The 15,327-nt window shown below is 49.6% G+C and overlaps 24 non-coding genes across 24 annotated transcripts; all 24 read right to left on the bottom strand.

Annotated features, from left to right (window-relative positions):
* Positions 1-482: 482 nt before the first annotated feature.
* On the bottom strand, positions 483-564 carry Trnas-uga (transfer RNA serine (anticodon UGA)). Its single transcript has one exon. It is a non-coding gene; the product is annotated as a tRNA-Ser (tRNA).
* Positions 565-1,262: 698 nt separating this feature from the next.
* On the bottom strand, positions 1,263-1,344 carry Trnas-cga (transfer RNA serine (anticodon CGA)). The gene has a single exon. It is a non-coding gene; the product is annotated as a tRNA-Ser (tRNA).
* Positions 1,345-1,482: 138 nt separating this feature from the next.
* Trnak-uuu (transfer RNA lysine (anticodon UUU)) lies at positions 1,483-1,555 on the bottom strand. Its single transcript has one exon. It is a non-coding gene; the product is annotated as a tRNA-Lys (tRNA).
* A 530-nt stretch (positions 1,556-2,085) lies between these two features.
* Trnaf-gaa (transfer RNA phenylalanine (anticodon GAA)) lies at positions 2,086-2,158 on the bottom strand. The gene has a single exon. It is a non-coding gene; the product is annotated as a tRNA-Phe (tRNA).
* A 591-nt stretch (positions 2,159-2,749) lies between these two features.
* Trnas-uga (transfer RNA serine (anticodon UGA)) lies at positions 2,750-2,831 on the bottom strand. The gene has a single exon. It is a non-coding gene; the product is annotated as a tRNA-Ser (tRNA).
* A 698-nt stretch (positions 2,832-3,529) lies between these two features.
* Trnas-cga (transfer RNA serine (anticodon CGA)) lies at positions 3,530-3,611 on the bottom strand. The gene has a single exon. It is a non-coding gene; the product is annotated as a tRNA-Ser (tRNA).
* Positions 3,612-3,749: 138 nt separating this feature from the next.
* Trnak-uuu (transfer RNA lysine (anticodon UUU)) lies at positions 3,750-3,822 on the bottom strand. The gene has a single exon. It is a non-coding gene; the product is annotated as a tRNA-Lys (tRNA).
* Positions 3,823-4,352: 530 nt separating this feature from the next.
* Trnaf-gaa (transfer RNA phenylalanine (anticodon GAA)) lies at positions 4,353-4,425 on the bottom strand. The gene has a single exon. It is a non-coding gene; the product is annotated as a tRNA-Phe (tRNA).
* A 591-nt stretch (positions 4,426-5,016) lies between these two features.
* On the bottom strand, positions 5,017-5,098 carry Trnas-uga (transfer RNA serine (anticodon UGA)). The gene has a single exon. It is a non-coding gene; the product is annotated as a tRNA-Ser (tRNA).
* Positions 5,099-5,796: 698 nt separating this feature from the next.
* On the bottom strand, positions 5,797-5,878 carry Trnas-cga (transfer RNA serine (anticodon CGA)). The gene has a single exon. It is a non-coding gene; the product is annotated as a tRNA-Ser (tRNA).
* A 138-nt stretch (positions 5,879-6,016) lies between these two features.
* Trnak-uuu (transfer RNA lysine (anticodon UUU)) lies at positions 6,017-6,089 on the bottom strand. The gene has a single exon. It is a non-coding gene; the product is annotated as a tRNA-Lys (tRNA).
* A 531-nt stretch (positions 6,090-6,620) lies between these two features.
* Positions 6,621-6,693, bottom strand: Trnaf-gaa (transfer RNA phenylalanine (anticodon GAA)). The gene has a single exon. It is a non-coding gene; the product is annotated as a tRNA-Phe (tRNA).
* Positions 6,694-7,284: 591 nt separating this feature from the next.
* On the bottom strand, positions 7,285-7,366 carry Trnas-uga (transfer RNA serine (anticodon UGA)). The gene has a single exon. It is a non-coding gene; the product is annotated as a tRNA-Ser (tRNA).
* Positions 7,367-8,064: 698 nt separating this feature from the next.
* Trnas-cga (transfer RNA serine (anticodon CGA)) lies at positions 8,065-8,146 on the bottom strand. The gene has a single exon. It is a non-coding gene; the product is annotated as a tRNA-Ser (tRNA).
* A 138-nt stretch (positions 8,147-8,284) lies between these two features.
* Positions 8,285-8,357, bottom strand: Trnak-uuu (transfer RNA lysine (anticodon UUU)). Its single transcript has one exon. It is a non-coding gene; the product is annotated as a tRNA-Lys (tRNA).
* Positions 8,358-8,887: 530 nt separating this feature from the next.
* On the bottom strand, positions 8,888-8,960 carry Trnaf-gaa (transfer RNA phenylalanine (anticodon GAA)). Its single transcript has one exon. It is a non-coding gene; the product is annotated as a tRNA-Phe (tRNA).
* Positions 8,961-9,551: 591 nt separating this feature from the next.
* Positions 9,552-9,633, bottom strand: Trnas-uga (transfer RNA serine (anticodon UGA)). The gene has a single exon. It is a non-coding gene; the product is annotated as a tRNA-Ser (tRNA).
* A 698-nt stretch (positions 9,634-10,331) lies between these two features.
* Positions 10,332-10,413, bottom strand: Trnas-cga (transfer RNA serine (anticodon CGA)). The gene has a single exon. It is a non-coding gene; the product is annotated as a tRNA-Ser (tRNA).
* Positions 10,414-10,551: 138 nt separating this feature from the next.
* Positions 10,552-10,624, bottom strand: Trnak-uuu (transfer RNA lysine (anticodon UUU)). Its single transcript has one exon. It is a non-coding gene; the product is annotated as a tRNA-Lys (tRNA).
* Positions 10,625-11,154: 530 nt separating this feature from the next.
* Trnaf-gaa (transfer RNA phenylalanine (anticodon GAA)) lies at positions 11,155-11,227 on the bottom strand. The gene has a single exon. It is a non-coding gene; the product is annotated as a tRNA-Phe (tRNA).
* A 591-nt stretch (positions 11,228-11,818) lies between these two features.
* On the bottom strand, positions 11,819-11,900 carry Trnas-uga (transfer RNA serine (anticodon UGA)). The gene has a single exon. It is a non-coding gene; the product is annotated as a tRNA-Ser (tRNA).
* A 698-nt stretch (positions 11,901-12,598) lies between these two features.
* Trnas-cga (transfer RNA serine (anticodon CGA)) lies at positions 12,599-12,680 on the bottom strand. The gene has a single exon. It is a non-coding gene; the product is annotated as a tRNA-Ser (tRNA).
* Positions 12,681-12,818: 138 nt separating this feature from the next.
* Trnak-uuu (transfer RNA lysine (anticodon UUU)) lies at positions 12,819-12,891 on the bottom strand. Its single transcript has one exon. It is a non-coding gene; the product is annotated as a tRNA-Lys (tRNA).
* A 531-nt stretch (positions 12,892-13,422) lies between these two features.
* Positions 13,423-13,495, bottom strand: Trnaf-gaa (transfer RNA phenylalanine (anticodon GAA)). Its single transcript has one exon. It is a non-coding gene; the product is annotated as a tRNA-Phe (tRNA).
* Positions 13,496-15,327: the final 1,832 nt, after the last annotated feature.

Genomic DNA, 15,327 nt, shown 5'->3' with positions numbered 1-15,327 from the left:
GATGCAGTGAAGCACCACACACATTTCTTCTGCTTCAATCATCGTAACAAGCAAACACGTCGACTCGATTCATGTAATATTGACTTCGCTGACGCTAGAAAACCGGTGCTATATCGATGCCACGTGCAACTCGTGTGCAGAGAACGAGACACAAGAAGGAGTGAGCCTCTCCACCGTGTGAGAGGCAGTATCTAGCAGATACACACGGTAAAACATTTGACTTGCGCTAGCTCATAAATTGCTGCACGTCATCGTCTGCAAGCTAAAATGGACACATCTGCACTGCCCAGAGAGGCGACACTTGCACTGACACCTGGTGGACGGCTGCGAGACGAGGAGATGAGCTGTGGCTTCTGGGCGCGACTTTAGCGCTGCACCCTGTAGCCAAGAACACTGCACATTGCTGGCGACCCACGTGTTTAGTAGTGACGCAACCGCTAGGATGCAGCTGAACGTCCATCTTCTGTGAGCGAGAAAATTTTCGCAGTCGGCAGGACTCGAACCTGCGCTCCCGGAGGGAATCTGATTTCAAGTCAGACGCCTTAACCACTCGGCCACGACTGCCGGTGGCAAAAGCGTCTTCCGACAAGTGGAAGTTGCACCTTGAGAAGCAATCCGATGGCAGAAAGCGGCTTGGCCTCACTCTTTTCTCTAGTGTTTCCATGGCCAGCACATTAGCCGTTACGAAAGTGTATTAATTTTCGCCCAGGCAGAGGCTTGGACCCAACACCCTTTGGTTGAAAACCTAACGCTCTACCGACTGAGCTATCGTACAGCTGCGTGATGAGCGAGTGATTCACATGTCGTAATTACTGGCTTATGGCTCCAATGGCGACTTCACCGACTTCCCACTGACGCACCGCTGACGCTAGTTTTCTGTCGTCTTAAGCGGTGGACATACTTGCAAGTAGCTGCGAGATCTTAAGAAAAGAAACGCTGCACCATTGCTTTTGCCGCACTCGAATGACTGAATTACGATTCTTAAAAAGAAATGAATGTTCGCTCTGTCCAAAACTTCCAAGCACATGTGTGTACTCACAAACTCGGCGTCGGCGCGAGAAAATGACGGGAGCGCACTCGTGGGCCTGCGACGGCTTTCTGCAGTCCCAGCGTCAGTGCGTGGTGAACCGGTAACCACAGGAAGCAGCGGCCGTCGCGGAACTCTGTATTCTTAAATTTTCGTCTTGTTGAGAGTGGCGTCATTGGCTTGCACCCGCGTTCATGCGTGTGAAAATATTTGCTCTTCTTTACGCAAAATCGCACGCAGCCGGTAGGACTCGAACCTACGCTCCCAGAGGGAATCTGATTTCGAGTCAGACGCCTTAACCACTCGGCCACGACTGCGCGGAGCGCAATCCTCTCCCGTCACATGCAACTGCCACCGTTTAAAGCACTGTGGTGGCAGGAAACGGCGTAGTTACATTCTCTTCCGTAGTGTTTCCGCCGCTACTAGACGAATCACTACCAAAGCATTAAAATTTCCGCCCAGACAGGGATTTGAACCCTGGACCCTTAGGTTAAAATCCTAATGCTCTACCGGCTGAGCTACCCGGGCTCACAGGACGTTAGCAAACCTTCCACGATGCACAACTATACATTGGCTCATGTCCTTTACTGTTGTGCAATCGCTGCAACTAATAAAACGTCGCCTGGATGCTGTCTACAAACTTATCGTGCTAAGCTCGTAACAGACTATCAAAGAATACTGACACACGACGCAAAAACAAATTGCAGCAGTCGTTACGTCTCATGCGTTGGAGCAGAGGATTTACGTGTTTTGTTGACACTCACTGGGCAACTCGAAAATTCACAAGCATTTTGAATGCAATGTTTCCCACGCTTTCGCTCATTTCACAGTTCCGTTGGAGACGTTCTTCACGTCCTGACACAAAAAAGGGAACGCAGTCGGTAGGACATTTTTTTTTTATTTTCTTGCTTCCCAGGCAGTTGCCTACTGTGTTCCTCTTATGGCATGCACTAGACAACCAGAACAGCTACAGGAGGGAGTCACTTTTGTTCTCGGCGGTAGTTACATTATCACAAACTCAGAGCAATTCCATTGGCGTCAGCTTCAAAACGAATGCATGCCGAAACCCGGGATCGAACCAGGGACCTTTAGATCTTCAGTCTAACGCTCTCCCAACTGAGCTATTTCGGCTGACGTGGAACGTCTCTGTTTTGTACGTCTTCGTTAACCTCTGCCTCGTCGCCAATTTCACAGTCGTCTTCGTCTGATAAGACACAGGGACGCTGAAAGGCGAGCAGCAGATGCAGTGAAGCACCACACACATTTCTTCTGCTTCAATCATCGTAACAAGCAAACACGTCGACTCGATTCATGTAATATTGACTTCGCTGACGCTAGAAAACCGGTGCTATATCGATGCCACGTGCAACTCGTGTGCAGAGAACGAGACACAAGAAGGAGTGAGCCTCTCCACCGTGTGAGAGGCAGTATCTAGCAGATACACACGGTAAAACATTTGACTTGCGCTAGCTCATAAATTGCTGCACGTCATCGTCTGCAAGCTAAAATGGACACATCTGCACTGCCCAGAGAGGCGACACTTGCACTGACACCTGGTGGACGGCTGCGAGACGAGGAGATGAGCTGTGGCTTCTGGGCGCGACTTTAGCGCTGCACCCTGTAGCCAAGAACACTGCACATTGCTGGCGACCCACGTGTTTAGTAGTGACGCAACCGCTAGGATGCAGCTGAACGTCCATCTTCTGTGAGCGAGAAAATTTTCGCAGTCGGCAGGACTCGAACCTGCGCTCCCAGAGGGAATCTGATTTCAAGTCAGACGCCTTAACCACTCGGCCACGACTGCCGGTGGCAAAAGCGTCTTCCGACAAGTGAAAGTGCCACCTTGAGAAGCAATCCGATGGCAGAAAGCGGCTTGGCCTCACTCTTTTCTCTAGTGTTTCCATGGCCAGCACATTAGCCGTTACGAAAGTGTATTAATTTTCGCCCAGGCAGAGGCTTGGACCCAACACCCTTTGGTTGAAAACCTAACGCTCTACCGACTGAGCTATCGTACAGCTGCGTGATGAGCGAGTGATTCACATGTCGTAATTACTGGCTTATGGCTCCAATGGCGACTTCACCGACTTCCCACTGACGCACCGCTGACGCTAGTTTTCTGTCGTCTTAAGCGGTGGACATACTTGCAAGTAGCTGCGAGATCTTAAGAAAAGAAACGCTGCACCATTGCTTTTGCCGCACTCGAATGACTGAATTACGATTCTTAAAAAGAAATGAATGTTCGCTCTGTCCAAAACTTCCAAGCACATGTGTGTACTCACAAACTCGGCGTCGGCGCGAGAAAATGACGGGAGCGCACTCGTGGGCCTGCGACGGCTTTCTGCAGTCCCAGCGTCAGTGCGTGGTGAACCGGTAACCACAGGAAGCAGCGGCCGTCGCGGAACTCTGTATTCTTAAATTTTCGTCTTGTTGAGAGTGGCGTCATTGGCTTGCACCCGCGTTCATGCGTGTGAAAATATTTGCTCTTCTTTACGCAAAATCGCACACAGCCGGTAGGACTCGAACCTACGCTCCCAGAGGGAATCTGATTTCGAGTCAGACGCCTTAACCACTCGGCCACGACTGCGCGGAGCGCAATCCTCTCCCGTCACATGCAACTGCCACCGTTTAAAGCACTGTGGTGGCAGGAAACGGCGTAGTTACATTCTCTTCCGTAGTGTTTCCGCCGCTACTAGACGAATCACTACCAAAGCATTAAAATTTCCGCCCAGACAGGGATTTGAACCCTGGACCCTTAGGTTAAAAGCCTAATGCTCTACCGGCTGAGCTACCCGGGCTCACAGGACGTTAGCAAACCTTCCACGATGCACAACTATACATTGGCTCATGTCCTTTACTGTTGTGCAATCGCTGCAACTAATAAAACGTCGCCTGGATGCTGTCTACAAACTTATCGTGCTAAGCTCGTAACAGACTATCAAAGAATACTGACACACGACGCAAAAACAAATTGCAGCAGTCGTTACGTCTCATGCGTTGGAGCAGAGGATTTACGTGTTTTGTTGACACTCACTGGGCAACTCGAAAATTCACAAGCATTTTGAATGCAATGTTTCCCACGCTTTCGCTCATTTCACAGTTCCGTTGGAGACGTTCTTCACGTCCTGACACAAAAAAGGGAACGCAGTCGGTAGGACATTTTTTTTTTATTTTCTTGCTTCCCAGGCAGTTGCCTACTGTGTTCCTCTTATGGCATGCACTAGACAACCAGAACAGCTACAGGAGGGAGTCACTTTTGTTCTCGGCGGTAGTTACATTATCACAAACTCAGAGCAATTCCATTGGCGTCAGCTTCAAAACGAATGCATGCCGAAACCCGGGATCGAACCAGGGACCTTTAGATCTTCAGTCTAACGCTCTCCCAACTGAGCTATTTCGGCTGACGTGGAACGTCTCTGTTTTGTACGTCTTCGTTAACCTCTGCCTCGTCGCCAATTTCACAGTCGTCTTCGTCTGATAAGACACAGGGACGCTGAAAGGCGAGCAGCAGATGCAGTGAAGCACCACACACATTTCTTCTGCTTCAATCATCGTAACAAGCAAACACGTCGACTCGATTCATGTAATATTGACTTCGCTGACGCTAGAAAACCGGTGCTATATCGATGCCACGTGCAACTCGTGTGCAGAGAACGAGACACAAGAAGGAGTGAGCCTCTCCACCGTGTGAGAGGCAGTATCTAGCAGATACACACGGTAAAACATTTGACTTGCGCTAGCTCATAAATTGCTGCACGTCATCGTCTGCAAGCTAAAATGGACACATCTGCACTGCCCAGAGAGGCGACACTTGCACTGACACCTGGTGGACGGCTGCGAGACGAGGAGATGAGCTGTGGCTTCTGGGCGCGACTTTAGCGCTGCACCCTGTAGCCAAGAACACTGCACATTGCTGGCGACCCACGTGTTTAGTAGTGACGCAACCGCTAGGATGCAGCTGAACGTCCATCTTCTGTGAGCGAGAAAATTTTCGCAGTCGGCAGGACTCGAACCTGCGCTCCCGGAGGGAATCTGATTTCAAGTCAGACGCCTTAACCACTCGGCCACGACTGCCGGTGGCAAAAGCGTCTTCCGACAAGTGGAAGTTGCACCTTGAGAAGCAATCCGATGGCAGAAAGCGGCTTGGCCTCACTCTTTTCTCTAGTGTTTCCATGGCCAGCACATTAGCCGTTACGAAAGTGTATTAATTTTCGCCCAGGCAGAGGCTTGGACCCAACACCCTTTGGTTGAAAACCTAACGCTCTACCGACTGAGCTATCGTACAGCTGCGTGATGAGCGAGTGATTCACATGTCGTAATTACTGGCTTATGGCTCCAATGGCGACTTCACCGACTTCCCACTGACGCACCGCTGACGCTAGTTTTCTGTCGTCTTAAGCGGTGGACATACTTGCAAGTAGCTGCGAGATCTTAAGAAAAGAAACGCTGCACCATTGCTTTTGCCGCACTCGAATGACTGAATTACGATTCTTAAAAAGAAATGAATGTTCGCTCTGTCCAAAACTTCCAAGCACATGTGTGTACTCACAAACTCGGCGTCGGCGCGAGAAAATGACGGGAGCGCACTCGTGGGCCTGCGACGGCTTTCTGCAGTCCCAGCGTCAGTGCGTGGTGAACCGGTAACCACAGGAAGCAGCGGCCGTCGCGGAACTCTGTATTCTTAAATTTTCGTCTTGTTGAGAGTGGCGTCATTGGCTTGCACCCGCGTTCATGCGTGTGAAAATATTTGCTCTTCTTTACGCAAAATCGCACACAGCCGGTAGGACTCGAACCTACGCTCCCAGAGGGAATCTGATTTCGAGTCAGACGCCTTAACCACTCGGCCACGACTGCGCGGAGCGCAATCCTCTCCCGTCACATGCAACTGCCACCGTTTAAAGCACTGTGGTGGCAGGAAACGGCGTAGTTACATTCTCTTCCGTAGTGTTTCCGCCGCTACTAGACGAATCACTACCAAAGCATTAAAATTTCCGCCCAGACAGGGATTTGAACCCTGGACCCTTAGGTTAAAAGCCTAATGCTCTACCGGCTGAGCTACCCGGGCTCACAGGACGTTAGCAAACCTTCCACGATGCACAACTATACATTGGCTCATGTCCTTTACTGTTGTGCAATCGCTGCAACTAATAAAACGTCGCCTGGATGCTGTCTACAAACTTATCGTGCTAAGCTCGTAACAGACTATCAAAGAATACTGACACACGACGCAAAAACAAATTGCAGCAGTCGTTACGTCTCATGCGTTGGAGCAGAGGATTTACGTGTTTTGTTGACACTCACTGGGCAACTCGAAAATTCACAAGCATTTTGAATGCAATGTTTCCCATGCTTTCGCTCATTTCACAGTTCCGTTGGAGACGTTCTTCACGTCCTGACACAAAAAAGGGAACGCAGTCGGTAGGACATTTTTTTTTTTATTTTCTTGCTTCCCAGGCAGTTGCCTACTGTGTTCCTCTTATGGCATGCACTAGACAACCAGAACAGCTACAGGAGGGAGTCACTTTTGTTCTCGGCGGTAGTTACATTATCACAAACTCAGAGCAATTCCATTGGCGTCAGCTTCAAAACGAATGCATGCCGAAACCCGGGATCGAACCAGGGACCTTTAGATCTTCAGTCTAACGCTCTCCCAACTGAGCTATTTCGGCTGACGTGGAACGTCTCTGTTTTGTACGTCTTCGTTAACCTCTGCCTCGTCGCCAATTTCACAGTCGTCTTCGTCTGATAAGACACAGGGACGCTGAAAGGCGAGCAGCAGATGCAGTGAAGCACCACACACATTTCTTCTGCTTCAATCATCGTAACAAGCAAACACGTCGACTCGATTCATGTAATATTGACTTCGCTGACGCTAGAAAACCGGTGCTATATCGATGCCACGTGCAACTCGTGTGCAGAGAACGAGACACAAGAAGGAGTGAGCCTCTCCACCGTGTGAGAGGCAGTATCTAGCAGATACACACGGTAAAACATTTGACTTGCGCTAGCTCATAAATTGCTGCACGTCATCGTCTGCAAGCTAAAATGGACACATCTGCACTGCCCAGAGAGGCGACACTTGCACTGACACCTGGTGGACGGCTGCGAGACGAGGAGATGAGCTGTGGCTTCTGGGCGCGACTTTAGCGCTGCACCCTGTAGCCAAGAACACTGCACATTGCTGGCGACCCACGTGTTTAGTAGTGACGCAACCGCTAGGATGCAGCTGAACGTCCATCTTCTGTGAGCGAGAAAATTTTCGCAGTCGGCAGGACTCGAACCTGCGCTCCCGGAGGGAATCTGATTTCAAGTCAGACGCCTTAACCACTCGGCCACGACTGCCGGTGGCAAAAGCGTCTTCCGACAAGTGGAAGTTGCACCTTGAGAAGCAATCCGATGGCAGAAAGCGGCTTGGCCTCACTCTTTTCTCTAGTGTTTCCATGGCCAGCACATTAGCCGTTACGAAAGTGTATTAATTTTCGCCCAGGCAGAGGCTTGGACCCAACACCCTTTGGTTGAAAACCTAACGCTCTACCGACTGAGCTATCGTACAGCTGCGTGATGAGCGAGTGATTCACATGTCGTAATTACTGGCTTATGGCTCCAATGGCGACTTCACCGACTTCCCACTGACGCACCGCTGACGCTAGTTTTCTGTCGTCTTAAGCGGTGGACATACTTGCAAGTAGCTGCGAGATCTTAAGAAAAGAAACGCTGCACCATTGCTTTTGCCGCACTCGAATGACTGAATTACGATTCTTAAAAAGAAATGAATGTTCGCTCTGTCCAAAACTTCCAAGCACATGTGTGTACTCACAAACTCGGCGTCGGCGCGAGAAAATGACGGGAGCGCACTCGTGGGCCTGCGACGGCTTTCTGCAGTCCCAGCGTCAGTGCGTGGTGAACCGGTAACCACAGGAAGCAGCGGCCGTCGCGGAACTCTGTATTCTTAAATTTTCGTCTTGTTGAGAGTGGCGTCATTGGCTTGCACCCGCGTTCATGCGTGTGAAAATATTTGCTCTTCTTTACGCAAAATCGCACACAGCCGGTAGGACTCGAACCTACGCTCCCAGAGGGAATCTGATTTCGAGTCAGACGCCTTAACCACTCGGCCACGACTGCGCGGAGCGCAATCCTCTCCCGTCACATGCAACTGCCACCGTTTAAAGCACTGTGGTGGCAGGAAACGGCGTAGTTACATTCTCTTCCGTAGTGTTTCCGCCGCTACTAGACGAATCACTACCAAAGCATTAAAATTTCCGCCCAGACAGGGATTTGAACCCTGGACCCTTAGGTTAAAAGCCTAATGCTCTACCGGCTGAGCTACCCGGGCTCACAGGACGTTAGCAAACCTTCCACGATGCACAACTATACATTGGCTCATGTCCTTTACTGTTGTGCAATCGCTGCAACTAATAAAACGTCGCCTGGATGCTGTCTACAAACTTATCGTGCTAAGCTCGTAACAGACTATCAAAGAATACTGACACACGACGCAAAAACAAATTGCAGCAGTCGTTACGTCTCATGCGTTGGAGCAGAGGATTTACGTGTTTTGTTGACACTCACTGGGCAACTCGAAAATTCACAAGCATTTTGAATGCAATGTTTCCCACGCTTTCGCTCATTTCACAGTTCCGTTGGAGACGTTCTTCACGTCCTGACACAAAAAAGGGAACGCAGTCGGTAGGACATTTTTTTTTTATTTTCTTGCTTCCCAGGCAGTTGCCTACTGTGTTCCTCTTATGGCATGCACTAGACAACCAGAACAGCTACAGGAGGGAGTCACTTTTGTTCTCGGCGGTAGTTACATTATCACAAACTCAGAGCAATTCCATTGGCGTCAGCTTCAAAACGAATGCATGCCGAAACCCGGGATCGAACCAGGGACCTTTAGATCTTCAGTCTAACGCTCTCCCAACTGAGCTATTTCGGCTGACGTGGAACGTCTCTGTTTTGTACGTCTTCGTTAACCTCTGCCTCGTCGCCAATTTCACAGTCGTCTTCGTCTGATAAGACACAGGGACGCTGAAAGGCGAGCAGCAGATGCAGTGAAGCACCACACACATTTCTTCTGCTTCAATCATCGTAACAAGCAAACACGTCGACTCGATTCATGTAATATTGACTTCGCTGACGCTAGAAAACCGGTGCTATATCGATGCCACGTGCAACTCGTGTGCAGAGAACGAGACACAAGAAGGAGTGAGCCTCTCCACCGTGTGAGAGGCAGTATCTAGCAGATACACACGGTAAAACATTTGACTTGCGCTAGCTCATAAATTGCTGCACGTCATCGTCTGCAAGCTAAAATGGACACATCTGCACTGCCCAGAGAGGCGACACTTGCACTGACACCTGGTGGACGGCTGCGAGACGAGGAGATGAGCTGTGGCTTCTGGGCGCGACTTTAGCGCTGCACCCTGTAGCCAAGAACACTGCACATTGCTGGCGACCCACGTGTTTAGTAGTGACGCAACCGCTAGGATGCAGCTGAACGTCCATCTTCTGTGAGCGAGAAAATTTTCGCAGTCGGCAGGACTCGAACCTGCGCTCCCAGAGGGAATCTGATTTCAAGTCAGACGCCTTAACCACTCGGCCACGACTGCCGGTGGCAAAAGCGTCTTCCGACAAGTGAAAGTGCCACCTTGAGAAGCAATCCGATGGCAGAAAGCGGCTTGGCCTCACTCTTTTCTCTAGTGTTTCCATGGCCAGCACATTAGCCGTTACGAAAGTGTATTAATTTTCGCCCAGGCAGAGGCTTGGACCCAACACCCTTTGGTTGAAAACCTAACGCTCTACCGACTGAGCTATCGTACAGCTGCGTGATGAGCGAGTGATTCACATGTCGTAATTACTGGCTTATGGCTCCAATGGCGACTTCACCGACTTCCCACTGACGCACCGCTGACGCTAGTTTTCTGTCGTCTTAAGCGGTGGACATACTTGCAAGTAGCTGCGAGATCTTAAGAAAAGAAACGCTGCACCATTGCTTTTGCCGCACTCGAATGACTGAATTACGATTCTTAAAAAGAAATGAATGTTCGCTCTGTCCAAAACTTCCAAGCACATGTGTGTACTCACAAACTCGGCGTCGGCGCGAGAAAATGACGGGAGCGCACTCGTGGGCCTGCGACGGCTTTCTGCAGTCCCAGCGTCAGTGCGTGGTGAACCGGTAACCACAGGAAGCAGCGGCCGTCGCGGAACTCTGTATTCTTAAATTTTCGTCTTGTTGAGAGTGGCGTCATTGGCTTGCACCCGCGTTCATGCGTGTGAAAATATTTGCTCTTCTTTACGCAAAATCGCACACAGCCGGTAGGACTCGAACCTACGCTCCCAGAGGGAATCTGATTTCGAGTCAGACGCCTTAACCACTCGGCCACGACTGCGCGGAGCGCAATCCTCTCCCGTCACATGCAACTGCCACCGTTTAAAGCACTGTGGTGGCAGGAAACGGCGTAGTTACATTCTCTTCCGTAGTGTTTCCGCCGCTACTAGACGAATCACTACCAAAGCATTAAAATTTCCGCCCAGACAGGGATTTGAACCCTGGACCCTTAGGTTAAAAGCCTAATGCTCTACCGGCTGAGCTACCCGGGCTCACAGGACGTTAGCAAACCTTCCACGATGCACAACTATACATTGGCTCATGTCCTTTACTGTTGTGCAATCGCTGCAACTAATAAAACGTCGCCTGGATGCTGTCTACAAACTTATCGTGCTAAGCTCGTAACAGACTATCAAAGAATACTGACACACGACGCAAAAACAAATTGCAGCAGTCGTTACGTCTCATGCGTTGGAGCAGAGGATTTACGTGTTTTGTTGACACTCACTGGGCAACTCGAAAATTCACAAGCATTTTGAATGCAATGTTTCCCACGCTTTCGCTCATTTCACAGTTCCGTTGGAGACGTTCTTCACGTCCTGACACAAAAAAGGGAACGCAGTCGGTAGGACATTTTTTTTTTATTTTCTTGCTTCCCAGGCAGTTGCCTACTGTGTTCCTCTTATGGCATGCACTAGACAACCAGAACAGCTACAGGAGGGAGTCACTTTTGTTCTCGGCGGTAGTTACATTATCACAAACTCAGAGCAATTCCATTGGCGTCAGCTTCAAAACGAATGCATGCCGAAACCCGGGATCGAACCAGGGACCTTTAGATCTTCAGTCTAACGCTCTCCCAACTGAGCTATTTCGGCTGACGTGGAACGTCTCTGTTTTGTACGTCTTCGTTAACCTCTGCCTCGTCGCCAATTTCACAGTCGTCTTCGTCTGATAAGACACAGGGACGCTGAAAGGCGAGCAGCAGATGCAGTGAAGCACCACACACATTTCTTCTGCTTCAATCATCGTAACAAGCAAACACGTCGACTCGATTCATGTAATATTGACTTCGCTGACGCTAGAAAACCGGTGCTATATCGATGCCACGTGCAACTCGTGTGCAGAGAACGAGACACAAGAAGGAGTGAGCCTCTCCACCGTGTGAGAGGCAGTATCTAGCAGATACACACGGTAAAACATTTGACTTGCGCTAGCTCATAAATTGCTGCACGTCATCGTCTGCAAGCTAAAATGGACACATCTGCACTGCCCAGAGAGGCGACACTTGCACTGACACCTGGTGGACGGCTGCGAGACGAGGAGATGAGCTGTGGCTTCTGGGCGCGACTTTAGCGCTGCACCCTGTAGCCAAGAACACTGCACATTGCTGGCGACCCACGTGTTTAGTAGTGACGCAACCGCTAGGATGCAGCTGAACGTCCATCTTCTGTGAGCGAGAAAATTTTCGCAGTCGGCAGGACTCGAACCTGCGCTCCCGGAGGGAATCTGATTTCAAGTCAGACGCCTTAACCACTCGGCCACGACTGCCGGTGGCAAAAGCGTCTTCCGACAAGTGGAAGTTGCACCTTGAGAAGCAATCCGATGGCAGAAAGCGGCTTGGCCTCACTCTTTTCTCTAGTGTTTCCATGGCCAGCACATTAGCCGTTACGAAAGTGTATTAATTTTCGCCCAGGCAGAGGCTTGGACCCAACACCCTTTGGTTGAAAACCTAACGCTCTACCGACTGAGCTATCGTACAGCTGCGTGATGAGCGAGTGATTCACATGTCGTAATTACTGGCTTATGGCTCCAATGGCGACTTCACCGACTTCCCACTGACGCACCGCTGACGCTAGTTTTCTGTCGTCTTAAGCGGTGGACATACTTGCAAGTAGCTGCGAGATCTTAAGAAAAGAAACGCTGCACCATTGCTTTTGCCGCACTCGAATGACTGAATTACGATTCTTAAAAAGAAATGAATGTTCGCTCTGTCCAAAACTTCCAAGCACATGTGTGTACTCACAAACTCGGCGTCGGCGCGAGAAAATGACGGGAGCGCACTCGTGGGCCTGCGACGGCTTTCTGCAGTCCCAGCGTCAGTGCGTGGTGAACCGGTAACCACAGGAAGCAGCGGCCGTCGCGGAACTCTGTATTCTTAAATTTTCGTCTTGTTGAGAGTGGCGTCATTGGCTTGCACCCGCGTTCATGCGTGTGAAAATATTTGCTCTTCTTTACGCAAAATCGCACACAGCCGGTAGGACTCGAACCTACGCTCCCAGAGGGAATCTGATTTCGAGTCAGACGCCTTAACCACTCGGCCACGACTGCGCGGAGCGCAATCCTCTCCCGTCACATGCAACTGCCACCGTTTAAAGCACTGTGGTGGCAGGAAACGGCGTAGTTACATTCTCTTCCGTAGTGTTTCCGCCGCTACTAGACGAATCACTACCAAAGCATTAAAATTTCCGCCCAGACAGGGATTTGAACCCTGGACCCTTAGGTTAAAAGCCTAATGCTCTACCGGCTGAGCTACCCGGGCTCACAGGACGTTAGCAAACCTTCCACGATGCACAACTATACATTGGCTCATGTCCTTTACTGTTGTGCAATCGCTGCAACTAATAAAACGTCGCCTGGATGCTGTCTACAAACTTATCGTGCTAAGCTCGTAACAGACTATCAAAGAATACTGACACACGACGCAAAAACAAATTGCAGCAGTCGTTACGTCTCATGCGTTGGAGCAGAGGATTTACGTGTTTTGTTGACACTCACTGGGCAACTCGAAAATTCACAAGCATTTTGAATGCAATGTTTCCCATGCTTTCGCTCATTTCACAGTTCCGTTGGAGACGTTCTTCACGTCCTGACACAAAAAAGGGAACGCAGTCGGTAGGACATTTTTTTTTTTATTTTCTTGCTTCCCAGGCAGTTGCCTACTGTGTTCCTCTTATGGCATGCACTAGACAACCAGAACAGCTACAGGAGGGAGTCACTTTTGTTCTCGGCGGTAGTTACATTATCACAAACTCAGAGCAATTCCATTGGCGTCAGCTTCAAAACGAATGCATGCCGAAACCCGGGATCGAACCAGGGACCTTTAGATCTTCAGTCTAACGCTCTCCCAACTGAGCTATTTCGGCTGACGTGGAACGTCTCTGTTTTGTACGTCTTCGTTAACCTCTGCCTCGTCGCCAATTTCACAGTCGTCTTCGTCTGATAAGACACAGGGACGCTGAAAGGCGAGCAGCAGATGCAGTGAAGCACCACACACATTTCTTCTGCTTCAATCATCGTAACAAGCAAACACGTCGACTCGATTCATGTAATATTGACTTCGCTGACGCTAGAAAACCGGTGCTATATCGATGCCACGTGCAACTCGTGTGCAGAGAACGAGACACAAGAAGGAGTGAGCCTCTCCACCGTGTGAGAGGCAGTATCTAGCAGATACACACGGTAAAACATTTGACTTGCGCTAGCTCATAAATTGCTGCACGTCATCGTCTGCAAGCTAAAATGGACACATCTGCACTGCCCAGAGAGGCGACACTTGCACTGACACCTGGTGGACGGCTGCGAGACGAGGAGATGAGCTGTGGCTTCTGGGCGCGACTTTAGCGCTGCACCCTGTAGCCAAGAACACTGCACATTGCTGGCGACCCACGTGTTTAGTAGTGACGCAACCGCTAGGATGCAGCTGAACGTCCATCTTCTGTGAGCGAGAAAATTTTCGCAGTCGGCAGGACTCGAACCTGCGCTCCCAGAGGGAATCTGATTTCAAGTCAGACGCCTTAACCACTTTTTTTTTTTTTTTTTTTTTTTTTTTTTTTTTTTTTTTTTTTGCTCGGCGAGAAACGCTTATTACAGAAAATTTAGACTAAACGAAGGTTCCACCGAGATTCGAACTTTTTTTTTTTTTTTTCTTAACCACTTTTTTCTATGAAAAACGAAACCCTTAACCTTCTATGAAAATAAAGTTGAATGTTGAAAATGACAACGAAAACACTGCCCTCCTGGGCAAGGTAGATTTGCTGCTCGAAGAATAAACGTAACATAAACACAGCTTCTTATCTCACTCAATGAAAATTCCTGTAGCCAGTGTGCAGCAAGTCAGTGAAGGCCCCAGTGTGAGGGGGAGGCAGGACACGACACAGAAGCAGTGGGGCCTCTTCGCGGCACTACTGGTGTCTCGCGGCCCGGCCTCACCCCCGTACATTCAGGTGACCTATCCGATACCCATGCGATTAAATGCTATTTTAAGCATATTGCCGAAGAGTTTCCCATGATTCGGGTACGTGCATGTTTTGGCGAATTCGATATTCATAAACATCTTGAATTCCAAAAAATTGTCACCGCCAAAATTATTAAAGACGTAGCTGGAATAGGTACCCAGCAACCACAAAACTGCATTGTTTTTCGTCTGCGGATAAAATTGCACATCAGGACGAGACAGTAGTGTTGACGAAACATTGGCGGTTGTAGTCCTGGTAAGAAGAGCTATTTTTTCTCGAAGCCAAGCCCAGTTCTGGAGACGTTCCCCGCAGGTGTAGCGGTGGAGAACTGTATCCGTCAGTTGGCAGCGATGACAGAGAGGGGTGTCACTGAGCCCGATTTTGTGTAACCTCTCGTTCGTGCTAACCACATCATTGATGGCTTTGTACCAAGCAGTGCGAGCATCGGAACTGAGGACACGGGAACTGACATTGCGCCATACGATATCCCAGTTCATGCCACCGAGCTTCGTTGCCAATGGATTCTTTCCTTCGTGTTGTCTCCAGTCCGCTATTATCGCTTGTGCAGTTAAATGTTGAGAATTTAAGACCTCTTGACTGATGTAGCTCCGTGAAAGGTAATATTCTCTGATATGTTTGAGCCGATAACTGATGGGCTGAATATGCAGCGGTGGATCAAGACTTTGCGGCCTGACGGCAGTGAATAATTGCGCTGTAATGCCGGAAGGATCATTGTTAAT

The sequence above is a fragment of the Schistocerca nitens genome, unplaced genomic scaffold, assembly GCF_023898315.1.
Source record: "Schistocerca nitens isolate TAMUIC-IGC-003100 unplaced genomic scaffold, iqSchNite1.1 HiC_scaffold_334, whole genome shotgun sequence".
Taxonomy (NCBI): Eukaryota; Metazoa; Arthropoda; class Insecta; order Orthoptera; family Acrididae; genus Schistocerca; species Schistocerca nitens.
This window is presented reverse-complemented; position numbering and strand designations above follow the sequence as displayed.